The sequence below is a fragment of the Marmota flaviventris genome, chromosome 6, assembly GCF_047511675.1.
Source record: "Marmota flaviventris isolate mMarFla1 chromosome 6, mMarFla1.hap1, whole genome shotgun sequence".
Lineage (NCBI taxonomy): Eukaryota > Metazoa > Chordata > Mammalia > Rodentia > Sciuridae > Marmota > Marmota flaviventris.
In genome coordinates, this window is record NC_092503.1 from 111555492 (window position 1) to 111574475 (window position 18984).

An 18984-nucleotide genomic window follows, 5' to 3' on the forward strand; every position below is an offset into this window, starting at 1 on the left:
GCTGGGGTGCCTCAGAACTTTGCGTCACCTGGGAGAGCGAGCAGAGGGCATCTCAGAGGCTGCCCTGGAGTATCCTTTCCTGAAAGATCTTTTGATTTTCAGGCTGGAAAGACCTCCATGAGCAGATATTTTCAGACATTGGTCTGGAGTCTGTGGCTTCCTGCGTGCTCCAGAGGAGTTCTGCTACGAGGTGGACCTGGGGGAACCTCTGAATGTACCCTGCTGGGATTGGGAGAGTTTCTTGTCTCTGGATCTCCTGGTTTTACCCAGCTTCCTGGGGGTGTTCAAGTCCTGGAGGATTCTTCTTGAGCAAAACACTTGGGTGTTCTGTCTTAATAGCTGCCATTCACTTTCTGCCTAGGCCCGAAGTGGGTGGAGATAGGTGGGGCTGTGGTCTCAGCCCCATCTGTCTGGTGGATGGATGTGTGTCCTGGCTGTTAGTCAGAGACCCAGCAGGAAATGATGGGTGCATGCAAAATGTACCACTAGAGAGATTTTAATGAAAGAAGGCTATTTACAGAAAAGTGGGCGGTGTGAGATAAACCATCAAAGGAGGGTGAAGAACCCCAAGGCTGGCAAGAGTGGGTGGCCAGAAGGAGGGAGCCCCCGAGTTGGGGAGATGGGGACATGAGTAGAAGCTGTGATGGTGAAGGGCCGTGCTGAGACGGGGGACATGGGAATAAAGGTTCTTCCTTTGACTAAATCCAGCTGGAGGGAGGCCTAGGGATGCAGTCAGAGGTCCCAGAGAGCAGAGAGCGGAGTGTGTCTGTGGGGCACGTTGAGTTCCCTCCCTGGATGCCTGGGCATTCTAACGCTCAATTGGCTCTTACCTTTCTTGGGGTATTCATGGTGATAAGCATCCTGCAAGTGTTCACCTCTTTCCAGCATCATGACTGTGAGAAAGAAGACAGAGCCCTGGCAACATCATCTGGACAGTTAGTTTTGGGTACTTTTGATAGAAGCTAAAATAACATTTATTGATGGCAGGCAATGAGTATCCTAAGCTTCTTAAGCATCCTCTCTTTAAAGAATAACCCTGGTGGGTAGGTACCAGTGTCCTTGTATTCATAAGTTACTACTGAGGAATGGGACCCAGGATGGGTCAGTCCCAGTCACACAGCTAGATCAGAGGCAGCAGTGGGCTAGACCAATGGATCCGACTCCTACACCATTCCTCATGGCGTGCCCCACCCACTCTGTGGTCAGTGCCACGTGTGTGCTGGCTCACTGCTGGGGATGGTCTCCCACTTCCTCTCCACTTGACCCAATTGACCCTGGATTTTGAGACCCAACTCAGATCTCACTTCCTTCATGAGACTTTCTCCTACCACTCCCACCTCTCACTCTCCTTTGGCAATGGGTGGCAGGTAGCTTTCTGCCGGGCCTCAGGATGTCGTCCATCTGTTCTGAATGTGTGTAACCATGATACTCCAGTGTTCTTAGGTGCAGATCTTAGGTTCTGAGTTATCTTTGAATTCTTTGCTCAAGAGGTTTAATTGAAGGAACTTGAGTAAAGTCATTATTTATGGAGCTAGAGGAGGGTTGCGGGAGCTGTCTGGGATGGAATGGTGCAGATGGTGCAGGGACGCATCATGGGAGAAGCTATTACCAGGTCAGGGCCAGAGGGAGCCAGTCATGGGAGAGAGGCCCATGATAGGGGTTGGTAGGTTTGAGAACTGGTGGTATACATGGTTAGTAAGAGCTCACTGGCTAACGGAGGGTTTTTAAGAAATAAAGGGAAGCATTGGGCTTACAGTCCAAATGGTTGCAGAGAGAAGACAGGCACATACCCCCAGCTGAAACAAAGGACACTTGTACATGGTAGTGACGCCCCCTGCTTGCACGGACTGCCATATGTCAGTCAAGTGCAGTGAAGGGGAACGCCTGAGCCCGAACTGTCCAAGGCTTCCTTCTTAGAGCGTTGGAGCTGCAGGCTAGGTTGATGGCCTCCATGAGGATTTCCCAAAAGGCCTTGGGCTGGGTATGAAGCTCAGTGGTAGAGAACCTGCCTACCATGCATGAGGCCCTAGGTTTGACCCCCAGCACCACAGTGAGGACCACCACCATCAAAAAAAAAAAAAAAAAAAAAGATCTCACACAGGCCACACATGCATCTGGATCGAGTGTGAACCACTCTGTTTTGGCAGTTGAAAAGTTGCCAAGTTCTTTAAAATTTACTACCTTAAGGGCCCAAGAAGTTTGGGTCTTTGGCAGACATCCTGCACCTCTTCACCTTTGGAGACGAGGTCAGGAGGAGACTAAGCCTCCTCTCCTGCATCTCAGGAACTGCCCCAGACCACTGACCGCTCCACGTTGCTCTGGGAGGGCCCCAGCCCGCCTCAGTGTGGTGTTGCTTAATCTCATTTCTTTTTTCTTTATTCCTATTTTTTTCCACCCACTCCTGTTGGCCTAGATCCTCCTAGACCCAGGAAGGGTCCTCGGAGCTGTGGGGAAGCGGGTTGAAGAGGTGGAGCCCACAAACGGTTGAGAGTTCCTCACTTGAGCCTCTTGGGTGTGAATTTTGCTGTTCATAAGTATTTGGGGATTTTTCTCTGTTCGGCCTTGGATGTGTTAGGAGACATTCCAGATGTCCAGAATGAATGCCTTGTACTTCTCTGTACATCACACACTCTCTCCCTCTCCCGGGTTCTCTTGCAGTTCTGCTTCTGCTCTTTCACCCCTCCTTTCCCATGCGAGGCATTAGGGAGCCATGGGGACTGTGGAGAATCCTCCAGCTTACACCCCATCTCAAGGGTTTGGGGGCCTCTGATCTGTAAGTTGTGGGTTCGACTGTTAACTTGGATCTGTGTGGCCCTTTGCCTCCGCAGAGTTTCAAAGAGGCTGTCGGGGGGCAGCCTGGGAAAAATAGAGACAGGGAAGGGGGAGACTCAAGAGGAGAGTGGGCCCACCTGCTGCAGGGCACAACCTCAGCAGGCCAGACGGGCTCTGCGTAGGACTTGAGACTCATGGTAGGACCTCGCTTCCCCTTCTGTTCTTGGGGACCCACGTGGCTGGGGAATGGCTCACGTCAGAGGCCTGGGCAGGGTGCAGAAGCCCGAGAGCCTGATGGGGAATCTTCCATTTTACAAAAAGGAGGTGATTCTGCACTCCAGCCCATGACCCGGCCTGGCGTCTTTTCTCTCAATACTGTGAGGCTTTGGAGATCAGAAAATGCTTTGCCTCAGGTTTTAAGCTCTTTTAAACTCTTTTATTATGTAAGTAAAACATAATAAAGAAAACAAAGAGGAAAGGGAAGTGAAATTAATGTCACCTATAATCCCACCACTCAAATATCATTTATATTTTAAACTTCCTAGATAATTCTCTGAATTCACAAAGTAGAAACGAATATACATGTATTTTGCAACCTGCTGTGTGTGTGTGTGTGTATGTGTGTGTGTGATATATATATATTTTTTTCCATTTAAAAGAATACTTGCTTGCCCCAAATTCAAACCAAAGGGTAAAAAGAGAACTGCCCTTGCTGGGACTCCATCTGTCACCCCCTAGTTCTATTCCTCAGCAGTAGCCAGGATCAGGGAGATATTTAGAAGGGACAAGCTATAAATATTGGTTGTTGTAACTTGGAAAGATGTTGTGGGCAGGTCAGGGTCAGGGGGAAGGTGAAGTGTGGGACTGGGAAGTAGTCTGTGGGTGGAGTCGGGACTTTCAGAAACAGATGTCTATAGAGTTAAGGAAAGGAGGAGATGAAGAATTTTTTGAGGACTGGGTTTTGGTTGGATTTGTCATAAGGAGCAGGGCGAGTGAAGGTGAGTGAGACTGTGGACAGCGGCCTGGTGATCAGCTTTTACCTTCTGGGTGGGGGTGGGATGGGGGCAGAGAGGGTTTTAGGAAGGCAAATAAGCCAAAACATGTCAGGAAGTGGTGATAGTAATTGGTAGATATTTGTAGACCTTTACTTGATGAAACTAAAAATTAGCAACTCTATATTAGTTCCCCCATTTTTAAAAAATTTTTATTGTTGGTTGTTCAAAACAGTTCCCCCATTTTTGTTAAAAAAAATTAAAAAATAATAACAAATTTGTGAATACCAAAAACCTGAGCAAAACTGCAGACCTGGACTAGGAGTTGTCGATAGCAGATTTGGTTCTGGTTTTGCCTGTTACCGGATGTGCCATCTTGGACTGCTCCTTAATTATTTATTTTATTTTAATTTATTTATTTGCTGTGCTGGCGATCAAACCCAGGGTTTTGCACATGCTAGAGAAGCGCTCTATCAGTGAGTGACCCCCCCCCCCAAGCTCTCCTTGTTTTTTTAGATCTCAGTTTCCTTATCTGTGGATCAGAGATTCTCAACTCTAGATGCACATTCAAATCACTGGGACCAATTTCAAAAACAAAAACAAAAAGACCTGAAGCCAGAGCCCCATGACAGGCAAAATGTTCCAGAATTTCAGGGGGTGGGGGTGGGGAGCGCCTGGGAATGTAAGGAAAGGCAGCCAACGTTGAGAACCCCGGATTCGGCTCATCCTGATGGCTTGCCCTAGCCTGGTTTTATTCAGGCCTCTCAGTAGCCCGTGCAACTGTATGCATCGTATTATATAATCTGGGCCTTTCTCCTGTGCTCGAATGTTGTAAACATCTCACATACCAAGAAGTCTTGTCTTTTAATGAGAAACTCCCCAGAATTCTCATTAGGCTCATGATCTAATGCCAATATCCTGCATTAATAAATCAGAATCGTAAATGTAGTAAAACATCACATCATTTTTTTGAGCCCGTGGAAAGCATCGACTTTAATCTTTAATTTCTCCTTCCCTCATTTTGCAAAAGCCACTGACTGGAGGCCCGAGGCCATCTCTCCGTCTCTGTAAAGGAGACACTGAAATGTAAAGAGTTGAAGACATTACTGGAAGTGTTTTTGCTAGAAGACTTGTGTATACCGTAAGTTCCAAATGAGGAGGTCCAGTCTGGGGACGCTTATCGGATCTCAATTCTGCATGGAGTGGGAGGTGTTTAAAGAGTCTTGGTGCTGTTTTATCTTTACCATTGAAGTTTTGGTTTTGTCTCTTCCTAAATGAGTCACTTTTAAAAAAGGAACCTAATTTGGGGAGGGAGTGGGGAAACCACTGCTGGAGGTGCTGAGTGGGGGCAGCTGTGGAGCCAGCAGTCAGGTGACCGGGTTTATAGTGGGGCCACCTGTGAATGTAGGGGGGGGGGGTGGGACCAGGGCTATGACCTTGCTGAAGGTGAATCAAAAACAAGTGGGACGTGACCTTGCAGAGGTTGGGGGGAGACAGTAGGAACAGTATTGATGTTGCTTATTAATTACCAAGTATTCGTGGGTGCACATGCACCTTGCAGGTTTTCTAGAAGCAGATTCCAGGTCCACAGGGGCTTGGGAGATGGGGTGCAGAGGGGAAGGAGCCCTTCTAGTTTTCATCTGCACTTCCAAATACAGTGACTGGAGTGAAGATCCTCAGACTGGCATGAAAATACAAGTGAACTTGTTATTGCCAGGTGAGATTTCAGAAGAGAAGAACCCGGCAGCCTGAGATCTCCTAGGGAGCACTGGGGGGCCCGAAGAAATGTGCACCAACTGGGTAGCCAGACAGAGATGCAGGCCCCCAGCCCTGTGGGGCGGCTGGCTGCGTGTCACTTCCTCTTTCTGTGCTCAGATCTCCCAGCTGAAAAATAATCCTACATGCCTAAGCTCCCAGGCCCCTGATAGCTGTTTAGGGCCCCTGCTGATGCCTGGGAGGGGACGGAGGGGACAGATCCTGGCTTTGGCAAACCAGCTCAGCTCCACACAGTTAGCTCAGAGCTCTCAGGCCCCGGAGCCTGGGGCAGCGGTGCATCCTGACCCTCCAGAATAGCAGGGTGGTTGGCGCATGCGCTGTGTGCTGCTATGGTCCCACACTGAGCCCTCCAGGAGGACTGGATTTCGTCGTTGTTGTTCGTGGTGTGCAGCCCCCTGCAGCTGTGTGTACTTGTTTTCTAAGTTTGTCCTAAACTTCCTGTTTGGGTGTGGTCTGAGGCCCCAGCATTGTGAGCAGTGACCAAGATCTAGTGCTTCTCTCGCACCAGCCATGGGATGGCCTGTTGGTTCCCGTGGTGACTTCTGTCATTCCCTCTTTGCAAACCTTCTTGCTGGGAAATGCTGTATAGCTTCTGGATTTGTTTCATGAGTGCTGAGAGAGCCCTGAGGTCTGAAGGCTTGAAGGAGGGAGGGGAGCATCCAGAGGGCCCCTTAGGGGCTGGGGATACCTCTCAGTTTGGGTACTGGTTCATAATGCCAGGGACCGTGCTGGGTGTTTTTGTACACTTCTTGTTTCATCGAGGACTCACATTAGCTTATGTAGAATGAGGCTCAGAGAAGTTGAGTGACCAGCCCAAGGTTCAACAGCTGCGAGGTGGCAAGGTCAGGATTTGATCCCAGGCTTGGCTCCAGGGCTCCTATTATTTCAGCTAAGTCATGAGGCGCACACTGCCCCTTTGGTAGATCTCGACAGGGCCTTGACTGCCATAGTTTCTCCCAGAGCCTGTTATTCAGGACCACCCTTCTCTCTTTGTGGGGGGATTTGATGGGCTTTGGGTGGTCTGCTGACTTCCACCTCCCCCAGCCATCCTCCCTTTGTGGCTCTGGATTTCCTAGAATCACTGGGTGTCGCTCTGTGATGATCGAAGTGGAGTTTAACAGACCTGATTTCCCAGAAATGGAGTAGTCTTTTTCCTACTAAAGAGGAGAGCCCCGACTCTTCTGGCCCACTCAGCCAGACTGGTCACTGGCAAGCTCTTCTCCTGAAGAAGACAGGCTGTGAGCGAAAGTGAAAGGGTGGCAAGAAAGACACCAGGACCTTGCTTGGGCCGGTGCCGGACCAGGTGGGAGGAGCCAAATCCAACCATCCTCCTCAGCAGAGTAGTTCTTAGAAGGTGCCAGACCCCCACACCAGGAGGCATGGGGTCATGCAGGACAAATGCAGAACAGGTGTGCCCCCCCAAACTTGAAGGCCAGTGTTGCTGGGCATGGTGGCACACGCTTGTAATCCCAGCGGCTTGGGAGGCTGAGGCAGGAGGATCGCAAGTTCAAAGCCAGCCTCAACAACTTAGTGAGGCCCTGAGCAACCCAGCGAGACCCTGTCTGAAAGTAATACAAAAAGGGCTCAGGATGAGGCTCAGTGGTTCAGCGCCCCTGGGTTTAATCCCTGATAACAAACAAACAGTGTTCTTCCCCCCAGCCATCACAGTTCTCCTGTGTTTTCTGAAAACCCTCTGAAATTCTGTCACCTGAGCATCATAATTGTTCTGTGGATCAGGTGACATTTACCATTGAGATATGTGTTGGGCTGTGGGCTATGGCAAGGGTTTTCTACACACGGTTACTTACCCTCAAGGGGTTTGCAGTCTACATCGGCAGGTGGAACGTTAGCCAAGGGAAGGGGGTTCAGCTCCTGGTGAGTGGGGAGGGGTCCCTGCTCAATGGGCCTCCATAGAGGGCCAGGAACCAGGTGGAGAGAAGGGTGGGGCTGTAGGGTGAGGGCCCCCGGGGTGCAAGGGGTGGGAAGGGCAGAGGGGCATGTGGGAAGCCAGGTCAAGGATGAGTGCATCATTTACAAGAGGACAGGGGATGCCTGTGGAGTTTGAATTATCCTGTATCGGGAAGCCACCAAAATGGATCAAGTAGGATGGGGACAGGGTAAAACTGTGCCACAAAAAAATTCATCAGGAAGTGTAGACTGTGAAATGGATCCAATAGGAGGCGAGTGAGAGGCGTTTATCCTGTTGAATTTGAAGCATGAGATGTTGAGGACTTTGATTAGGTTGGTGACAGTGTATAGAAAAATGAAAGTTTAAGCCCCAGCTCTGTCACTTGCTGCCTGTGTGACTCTGAGCGAGTTAATCTCTTTGAAACTTGGTGTCATCCTCCAAAAAGCAGATGGAAAAACACTTGGCAGAACGGCTGTTGGAGGTTTTTGGCTTTGAACACACCCAGGACTTAGCACGTGCTCAACAAACACGAGTCCTCTCATAGAAGAAGAGTGTGATTTTGTGATTGACCGGGAGGAATCAGGGGGGCACAAGGCTCTGCGTCTGGGCACCTGGGGAATGAGGATGGCTGCCCGGGCAGGGATGGAGCTTTTGGGGTCCTCGAATTCCCCTTTAGGAACACTCTCCTCCTGCACCCTGGCTGCTAAGGGCTGCGCCTGCGTGACAACCCCACAGTGGCTGCCCCTCGCCGTGCCTCCGCCACCCTGCCTCGCTTAGGAGGCAGCCTGGCCTCAGCTGTCCCCACAAGGAGCTGCTCAGAGTGAGCCCGCCCAGGTGCCCCCCACCCCGCGCCTCCCTCTGCACCTGGACCCACCCCAGCCTGCTTTCCTTCCACTCAGGCAAGAGGCGGCCTGCCCCTAGCCAGGGGCCCTCCTCTGCATGGTCCCTCCGCCTCTTAGGGACCTGGGACTCCGCCCCCTTGTGGCCCTCTTGCCTTCGGCCATCATCTCCTGTCCTCTCCTGGCCCCGCAGACCGACAGACTTCTGGAAGGTAGTCCAGCGATTTGCCCACTCACAGACCCGCCCGCCTCTGGCTGTGGACGATATTCCTGGCCCCGGGCAGGGACTTGGTGGATTTTGCAGCCGAGGGCTCTTATGGTCCACAGGGACTGCCTCATCTAAAGTGCCCTGGGGCCTCCATATGGCCACACCCAATGGTCGCTTCAGCCCTTATCTTTCTGGATTCTTCTACTTTTTGATACCGAGGACAACTTCCTCCTTTGTGCATTCTCGTCCTCTTTTCTCTTGGCTTCTTTGGTGTAAATCAGTCAACAACTGTTTCTTGAGCACCTAGTATGTGTCGGGCTCTGGAGCATACCACAATACAATGATGTGAAGGAAGAGACATTTAAAAAGGAAATAAATGCCAGGTGGTGACAAGAGATACAAAGAAAAATACAATAGGGAAGGTGGGGATAGAAATGTGATGAGGTGGAGTGGGCCTCTCTGAAAAGGGCATTAGAGCAGAAACCTGAAGGATGTCGAAGGATGCCCAGGGAAGAGAACTCCATGCAGAGGGAGAACAAGTGCAAAGGGCCTGAGGCAGGAGCCTGCTTGGGATGTGTGAAGAAGCCATTATAGCTAGAGGAAGTTGAGGAAGGGCAGAGAAGGAGGAGAGGTCAGGGAAGAGATCAGCCAGATTATGTGGACTTGGTAAATGATTTCAAAGACTTTGTTTTACATTGGAGGAGGTGAAATACCATAAGAGTGTATTAAGCAGAGGAGTGATTGGGGGTGGGTGGAACCAGGGATTCATCTCAGGGGCACTGGACCACTGAGCCACATCCCCTGCACCATTTTGTATTTTATCTAGAGACAGGGTCTCACTGAGTTGCTTAGCATGTCACTTTTGCTGAGCCTGGTTTTCAACTCGGGATCCTCCTGCCTCAGCCTCCTGGAGCCACTGGAATTACAGTCATGTGCCATTGCACCTGGCTCACAGGAGTGATTTTTTAAATGACCATTTAAGTTGTTCTGGAGAGCATGGTATGTATTAGTTTTCTCAGACTGCTGTAACAAAGTTCCACATACTGTGTGGCCTAAGTAATAACACTCCATTGTCTCAGGGTTCTGGAGGCTGGGAGTCCCAAGATCAAGGTGTCAGCAAGGCCATGCTTCCTTTGAGGACTCTAGGGAAGGATCAATTCCAGGCCTCTCTCCCAGCTTCTGAAACCTTGACTTGAACTGAATAACACCAATCTTTTCATGCTCTTCTCCCTTTGTATGTCTCTGTGTCAAAATTTCCTTTTTTTTTTTTTTTTTTTTAACAAGGACACCATTGATATTGGTTAGCGCCCCCCCCCCAATCCTACAATATGACCTCATTTTACATAATTATATCTGCAGTGACCCTGTTTCCTAATATGACCCATTCTGAGATACAAGAGGTTAAGGTTTTAGCACAGGAGCTTTGGGGGACACAGTTCACCCCATAACACAATTCAACCCAGAATCCATAGGTGATGGAAAGGTGAGTTGCAAAGCAGAACCAGAAGTGAGTGGGGTTTCAGGGAGGCTTGGACCAACACGGTGGCGGTGGCCCAGGTCAAAAATGATGATGTAATTTGAAGCTAGAGCTGATGTCATTTGCTGGTAGTTTGGGGGGGGGTGTGAGGGAAAGAGGGGGCCATGATGACTGGGTTTGGGACCCGATAACCAGAAGAGTGGAGCTGGATGTCATTCTCCCCTGAGTCCTCTTCTCCCTCAGGGACCCTCCTCAGCAGCCCAAGCTGGGTCCTCCTGGCTCAGCCCAGCCGCTGTCAGGTTCTTCTAGCTTCTGTCCCCCGTCCCTTTTCTAGCCTCTCCCTGATTGTCCCTGACTGTTCCCATGTTGAAGCCAAATGTCCTGAATGTGCTCTTTGGGTCACTCCTACAGGCCCTGGCTCTGGAGGATGCTGAAGGAGGAAGACGCTGAAGCAGGACGGCCCTGAAGGAGTGACCCCCTTACTCCTCACACAGGTAGCGCCTCTGAGCTTCTTGGTGTGAGAAGATTCTGTGACAGAGATCATAAGATCCTTCTTTAACCCCTGTGATGTGGGAAAACGCCCCAGAAGGGGCAGAGGGCTGCCCTGGGCCTGGGTCCCCCAGAGACTTCTGGAAAACCTTCCCTGGGAGATGGTCAGTGGATCCACATACTGGTTTTCAGTGTCATCTGGAGTGAGGCCGAGGGCATCCTGGTCTTGTTTCACTTTGCAGAATTGTTGTAAATGCTTAAGAATTGAAGGGATGTCCGTGGATGGAGCCCTGGGAGAGTTTAGAAGGAATAAAGCAGGGCTGGTATGCACCTCTGGAGAATTGTAGTAGAGGCCACTGTGAGAGAGTCCACAGAAGCCAGCCCTGGGGCATTTCTAGTGTGTTCGTCAGCTGTGGCCCTGTGATCTCTTCCAGTCTCAGTTTATCCCTTCAGAAAATGGGCACACAGCTGTGTTTCTTTTGCCAAGTGCCACAAAAAAAAAAAAAAAACCTCTCGGAAGGGTCAATAGGTCTGTAATGCAAAATTTTTAATGCAAAACATTCGGAACAGCTACTGACATCCTTCATACTCTATTATCTACAGAAATGAAGTAAAACCTTACTAATTTGGACTCATTATTAGGGATAATACTGAGAGGAAACCCACTCTTCCCCCCCACCCCCAGTACTGGGGATTGAACTCAGGGACACTCAACCACTGAACCACATCCCCAGCCCTATTTTGTATTTTATTTAGAGACAGGGTCTCCCTGAGTTGCTTAGTATCTCACTGTTGTTGAGGCTGGCTTGGAACTCATGAGTCTCCCGAGCTGCTGGGATTACAGGTGTACACCACCGGACCCAGCAGGAAACCCACTCTTAACTAGCAAAAGTCTGAATTTTAGAGTGTTTTGATATAGTATAGTTTTGGGCAGAATCTTCCCAAACATTTCCAGTTGGGAGCAATTAGCATCTGATTTTCAGTAGGTCTTTAGATGCAGAATCTTCCTGCAGGTTAACCAGGTCTTTTGCAATCCTCTTTAATTTCTGATTTGCTTATTCAACCTTTTTATAGCCATCGAACTCAAATTCTGGGTTGGCGAAGATTAAATTACAGTAATGAGGTTCCTCATTTATAACCACATCTATAAAATGGGAATCAGAACAGCACCTACTTTATAGGTTTGCTTCAAGGATTAAGTGAAGTAATCCAATAAAGTGTTTAGCCCGGTGGCTGGCCCAATAAACGTTACCTTTATTAGCATCATATATCTCAAAATATCGTCACCTTTATGTGTTTATGTGCATGTTTTATCTAGGAAATTAACTCTCTTCACAAACAAATATATTATCAGCCTCTGATTAGCTCTGTTAGGGATGAGGTAAATAAATGTATTAAAACATTCAGTGTTTATAGATGTTTTAGTGGGGTTTTTGGCTAGAATTCATTTTGGGGGAAAACATCAATAAAGAAAAGTTTAAGAAGCCTACAGTTAAGTTATAAGTAGGCATGTACCACTACACCCATCGAAAATAGGGATTTTTAAATTTCATGGCAACATGCTAATCTGTTCTTGCTTGAAAAATCCTTTAAATAGTTGATGACCTGTCCCAGCTCATTGTCTCCCTCTGTTCAGTTTGGTGTGTCCAAAGGGATGGGCGAACCTCCTTGGATTTGAGTTTCCAAGCCAGCTGCGCAGTCACCCTGGGTGGATGGATTTGGGGATAACCTGGAGAGGGTGAGACGTTTCAATAGTGAGAAGCTACGCTGAATGATTCTTGGACTTCTCAGCATCTCAGGAGGCTCTAGTGTCTTTGAATTAGGGTTCCCAGATTACTGATGAGGGACACACAGATTAGTACAGGGCCTCAAAGTTTCCACACTTCAATTCCAAAACCCAGAAAGAGGTCATTTTGAAGGGGGAGGGAGGGCGGGGCACAGGGGTGCAGCAAAAGGAGAGTGCTCCAAAGTGATCGTGAACCCTAAAGACCGTGTGTTTCCACTGATCACTCCTTGAGGGTGGACTGGAATTAGACTTCAATTTTCTGTAGATTATTTGTTGCTCTCCATGTTTATGCCATGCAGATGGGAACTGATGAACCCTTAAGTTATTGGCTGGAAAGGTGCTGTGGACAGCTGGTTCTCAAATTAGATGAGCCAGACCAAGATAGTACAAAAAAAAAAAGAAGGGATTTGGGGGATTGTCCAGGGGTTACCAGTTTTGATTGGTTGGTTGTTCTTTTGTAGAGGTTGAACATTTTTTAACATCCAATCACCAACATTTTATAAAAAGACGAATTAAGGCTAAAATAATAGGTAGGAGATAATCTAAGAACAAACCAAGAATCTTTGAATTGAAAACACCCAACCTTAAGAATAATTTATTACACTCTTCTTGTTTCTCTGACATGACCTCTGAAAACTCCATCAGGTATGGGCATTGTCCCGAATCTGCCGGTTAGTGGTGTTGGGGAACCACCCGGAGATGGGGAACTATCTATGCAACATGCATCCCTAGGAGGAAAAAATAGTACTTTTTGAAGCCTTGCATAGAGCCTAGGTGTTCTCTAGAGTCATGTCATGATTGGATTTAAAGGTTAAAGTTGGGGGAAAATTCACTTTAATACTGGTCTTGACAAGTCCCATTCATTTTATAGAGAAGGAACCATTTACTCTTCAGTCATTAACGTAGACTCGTTAATTTTCTAACAGCAGGAAAGAAGAAGATCTTGCAGTACCTAAATAGCTCAAATTAAAAGATGTATCAATAGCTTTTTCCCTTGTCCCCAATCCCCTTTGATTTGATTGGCCTTTAGTTGTATGGTGTACCTCTGTGGGTGAGAAAGTGCACCCACCTCCATACAGATAGAACACTTGGTTTGGTCTAAGGAGTGCCAGAAAGGAAGAGACACTCCTAAGAGAAAGCAGCGTGCCCATCAGCCAGTTGCTGGTGTTAGTTCTTGTAGAAAAGGCTTTATCTTGGAGTTTTATGTCTTCCAAAGATGCCTTTTGGAGTCATTAAAAATCCCCAAGCATACACCAACCCCTGATGAATCCAGAACAGTAATAAACACTCTTTATTCTGCTTTGATGAGCATGCCTACTTGCCTTAGCCACGAATATGTTTTTCCTTCTAACCAGAGATTAAGCTTTCATGTTAGACAATGACTGGTGTGAAACCCCTCCATCTTTGCTGATGGGGAGAGAAAGACTGCTTGTGTAACCCTGTGAAATCCCAAATGGCATTCTGGACTCCTGGAGCTGGGTGGGTGTCAAGCTCCTAATTACCTTGACTGGCAACAGGTGTGATAATCCTAATGTCTCATTGATCGCTAATGTTTCATGGATCCTCAGGAAACAAGGGCATGAACTTGGTGGTGACTTCTCAGGAAAAAGAAGACCATCGGTGACACACTCAGCTATAGTTATTGCCCTGTTAACTGTGTCATTCGGCATGGTGTCACTGAGTCCTGCTTGTATCCTCTTATATGCTCAATGGCATGGTTTTTGCATGGGCTAGCAGACAGTCTTAATTTGCTCAGACTTCTTACTCTTCGCTCTCTCAAGGTATAACTCACTCTCCAGCAAACTAAGAGATCTGCAGAACTGCAGCTCGGTTCTTTTTGTTTAATATATATTTTTTAGTTGTAGATGCACACAATATCTGTATTTTATTTATTTATTTTTATGTGGTGCTGAGGATCAAACCCAATGCCTCACATATGTAGGCAAGCGCTCTACCACTGGGCCCCAGCCCCAGCCCCTGCAGTTCTGTTCTTGACAGACATTACTAGAACATTCTTGTCTTGGTCAATTTGGACTATAATAACAAAATACTACAATCTGGGAGGCTTAAACAAAAGAAATTGATTTCTCACCTTTTAGGTGATTGAGAAGTAAGATTGAAGTGCTCTGTGAGGCAGGTTTCTTTCTGAGGCCTCTTCTCTTGGCTTGTGGGTGGCTGCCATCTTGCCTGTGTGTTTACCTCACTTCTTCCTTGGGCACTGTAGGAGAGAGGGAGCTCTGGGCATTAATCCCATTATGGGGGCTCCACCCTCATGACATCATCTAAACCTAATTACCTTCCAGAGGCCCTACCTCCTAGTGCCATCCTGTTAGAGGTTTGGCATAGGAATTTGGGGGGACATAAATACTCAGTCCATGAACAACTCTTAAGTTTTTATTTGCAGTCCCCTTGAAGTGCTAGCAGGGGCTCTCTGTTAGAGAAACTTTTATTGCTTGGAAAAGAACTATGCTATAGACGAGATACCCCAGGGAGAGGGAGAGGTGTCTCTTGGAAGACCTTTACACAGATCTAGAGGTAACCTGGGGCTAGACAGGTGAGCTCCTTGTCTATCTAGGTCTTAGGTCTCCTGGAACCATATGCCAGAGCTAAAGGTGTGGTTGTTAAACTTGATCAGCTTCAATGAAATTTGGATGGTGCAACATTTAGTATTCCTGACCACCTTCTATTGCCTTCTTTCTATCCTTCTAAAAAGGACTCTTGGAACCAAAACCTGGCAAAATGGTCTCTTCTGAATCATCCTGGGCATTTACTCCCTTTTCATGGGGGGAAAGAAAGGCATTGATTAAAACAAAGCTATTCCATTAGAGATGAGTATCTCACGTGTCATTTTGAAAGTGTACAAACACATAGTAGTGTCCACATGGAGGCACACATGTGTGCACACCCCTGTGCCAGGTGGAATACTTTACAACATGAAAAGGCTTTTGAAAATCCTTTAAACTTTCAAGGAACAAGATAATTCCTGTGTTATATAAACTGTTCTAAGATTCAGAAAAAAAGATGGAAAACTTCCAGATCGTTCTTTCAAGCAAACATGACCCTGTTATCAAAGCTGGCGAGTCCCCAAAGGGAGGCTCTATACCAATCTTGCTTAGGAATGTAAAAATTTGAGATAAAATTCTAGCTAGTAGACTTCAGTAAGACAGTATGTGAATGTTCCACCATAATCAAACAGATTATATTCCTGGAATGCAGTAGTGGTGGCTTCATATATGTATATAATCATAGGATTTATATAAATTAGTTAAGTAAAAATATGTAATGATCTCATTAACTGCAAAAGTTCATTCAGTGAATTTCTAATTTTTCATGAGCCACAGAAAAATAAATATATAAAATTACCATTCCTTAATATAATAAGGAAGGTAGAGTTGATATAGTACTAGGGAAATACTGTTGTGGAATGAGATCAAAACAAGACTAAGCTGGACACAGTGGTGTATACCTGTAATCTCAGCAGCTCGGGAGGCTGAGGCAGGAGGATTGAGAGTTCAAAGCCAGCCTCAGCAAAAGTGAGGCACTAGGCAACTCAGAGACCCTGTCTCTAAATAAAATATAAAATGGGGCTGGGGATGTGGTTCAGTGGTAGTATCTCGATCTCTGGTTACCCCCACTCCCCCCCCAAAAAGAAGACTAAATCTAAAAGCATTATTTACTTATTTATTGTTCTTTTTAGATGCACATGACATTAGAGTATATTTTTGACATATTACACATATGTAGAGTATAACTTATTCTAATTAGGATCCCGTTCTAGGAGTTGTAGTGATGGGGAGTTTCACTGGTCATGTATTCATATATGAACATAGGAAAGTGAAATCCAATTCAAGCATTGTTTCTTTAAGGGTTAGCCAATAAAGGAAGTCGTGGGGAATACATATTGTCAAGAAAGTGATAGTTATTAGTAATGGATTGCTTAGTTGAAGCCCAAGAAGACTTAAAGAGCTTAACTGAAAATGCTGTTTATAGTTGACAAGATGAAAATGAAGTATTTGGATTTTTCAGTAATTAGTTTGTGAGTTTAATGCTATTCCTCTGAAAATACCATCAGGATATTTTAAATTTCACAATATAGTTCTGATTCTATTTGGAAAAATAAGTAGGTGAGAACATCAAAGGGAATTCTGAAAATGGTTTGGGGGAAGGGACTTAGATCTAATGGATATGAAGGCATGTAGGACTATCGGGTATTAAGATGCACTGTGAAGCCTTTGTAATGAAAACACAGCCTGCTGGCGTGAGAGGAGGCAGCTAAGTGAACTAGGAGAGCTTGGAAATAGACCCTTGCATAAGTAATTTAATAAATCATAAAGCAGTCATTGCAAATCAATGGGGAAGGGAATATTATTCAATAAATAATTCTGATGCCTCATTAGCAATTTGGAAAAAATCATTTTGGCTTCACCAAAATGAATTACAGACGGATAAAACAATTGAAGTGCAAAATGTAGAGACTCAGGAAATCTATAGAATTGAATATTGCTTAGAAACAAAAGAAAATCTTTCCAGAAGGAAAAGGAACAGTTCATCAACTTAAAGGAAAAAGAAAGATTTCTTTTAACGCCAACAAGGAAACAAAGACTGGGGAAAAAAAATCAGAAATAACATGACAGAATTTGTATCTTTATAATGTGAAATGCTCAAATTAAAAAGAAAGGTGCTAAAACCTTGGTAGAACACTTGAATAGATAATTAAATACAACACTAAGCAAATACATGGAAAATGTTCAAATTCAGTGGTAATAAGAGGTACACAGACTAAAATAGCTATAAAAGTATTATTTTAACATATGTGCCAAAAATACTTTTTAAGGATAATTTCCAATTCTGGTGGTAATTGCAGTACTGTAAAGCAATTTTATGATGTATTAAAGACCCATGTTGTTTATTCATACATATGGATGCACTTATACCACTTTGTGTGTTTTCCCCACCCCCCATGAAGGAATAATACAGAATATTTAACAAACAGTTTAGATAGAGATCCTCTCTAATGCATTATTTTCAAAGCAAACACACACACACAGAGAGAGATAGTTCCAACAGTTGAGTAACTAACATAAAATATTTATCTCAGCACAATATTATAATTAATAATCATTTTGCAATATGTAGCACTGTGACAAAGATATTTACAAAACAATTTTAGGGGCAGAAATTACAGTATAAATGATGGTATAGTTTTTCCAGGGAATATAGCTGTATAGCTCTGCTCTGAGTGCTAGCTGCATACAACACAGAAGAATCGCAGGAATATAATATTAAGCTAAAAAGCAGGCCAAAGGGTACATACGGTATGATTTCAATTTTATTAAGTTTAGGTGTATGTGAAAGCGTTTATAGACATCCTTATGCACATGGCAAAACCTGAGTGAATCCAGGCAAAAATGCAGAATAATGATGAGGTCAGAGGATGACGGAGGAGCCCTCCTCAAAGTGGGGAGAGGGTGCCTAGGAGATGGTGCAGTTCTCTTCCTTAAGCTGGGCTATGGTTACACACGAATGTGTTACTACTCTTTTTCATGCTCTTTGTGTATTCTGTACACACACACACACACACACACACACCCGTTTATTTATTTGCTGTCCTGGCCTCATGCATGCTAGACAAGTGCTTTACCATTGAGCTACATCCCCCAGCCCTCTATAAATATTTTTGAATGTATTTAATGTTAACTAAAAGGATATTAAAACTCATTTTCACCGATTTATGATTATGAACAAAAACATGTCTTTAGTAAAGGAGGAATGGAAATGCATAGATACTAGGGAATTGTATGCACCTATACGGTGTGTTTGAGGGTGAGACTATGAGGGATTTAGTCTTTCATTTTCTCCAAATTGTCCCTCATGTGTTTACATTACATCCGTGAAAGAAAGGAAAATTGAAGACACTTGCCATCAGAGATGACAAGGAAGGCTTGCATGCTCTGGAAGGCTACCATTGCCCAGAGGGTGATGCGTGTCACCACCGAGGCCAACAGGGAGATGGATTTAAAAGGCAAAAGGGCTGGGGCTGGGGCTCAGGGGCACCGTGCTTGCCTAGCTTGTGTGAGGCCTGGGGGATGGTCCCCACTACTGGAAAGAAAAAAAAAAAGGCAAAAAGAAAATGTTTGGAAAATAAGTCAGTCCCCAGATAGTCACTGAGTATCTCTCAGTATCTTGTGTGTTTGAGAAGGCATTGGCCGGGGATGTATTCAAGATACATTTTTGGATCTGAATTTAATTGCTAAAATGGATGAATTAGGCTGGTATTTTTATGGGTTACTTCTCTTTCTTAAGCTCTACTGTTTTGTCTAGTTATCAAATAACACAACTGGTTCAAAATATTATTATGAAAATTAATAGAACTTGAAGTTGAGGAAATACAGGGGGATCATGGACCATGTTAAAAGACACCATTGGGATGTATTTGGAGGTAATTGGGGAAATTTGGGGCACTAGATATTTGCTAATATCAAGAAATTATTAACTTTCTAGGTGTGATATTGTTATAATGGTTATGTTCTAAAGGTACATATTGAAGTATTTATGGATAAATGAAAATAGCAGATACTTGTATTAAAATAATCTGGTGGTGGGTTCCAGTATGTTAAGTATAAAAAGTCTGTGTGTGTGTGTGTGTGTGTGTGTGTGAGAGAGAGAGAGAGAGAGAGAGATATCCAGGATTTATGTGAAAATATTCCAGGGATGCGAGGCATAAAGATGAAAAGGC

The 18984-nt window shown here is 45.5% G+C and overlaps 1 protein-coding gene across 7 annotated transcripts in view; it reads left to right on the plus strand.

Moving 5' to 3' along the window:
* Trerf1 (transcriptional regulating factor 1) overlaps positions 1–18984 on the plus strand; it is a 211805-nt gene that overhangs the window by 74129 nt on the left and 118692 nt on the right. For 6 of the 7 annotated variants that reach the window (XM_071613389.1, XM_071613388.1, XM_071613392.1 and 3 more), the window contains one exon: positions 10385–10467. The exons of the other annotated variant lie outside the window; for it this stretch is intronic. The gene's annotated coding sequence lies outside the window, so the exon portion shown is untranslated. The remainder of the gene's footprint in view (positions 1–10384; positions 10468–18984) is intronic. 7 annotated transcript variants of the gene reach the window in all.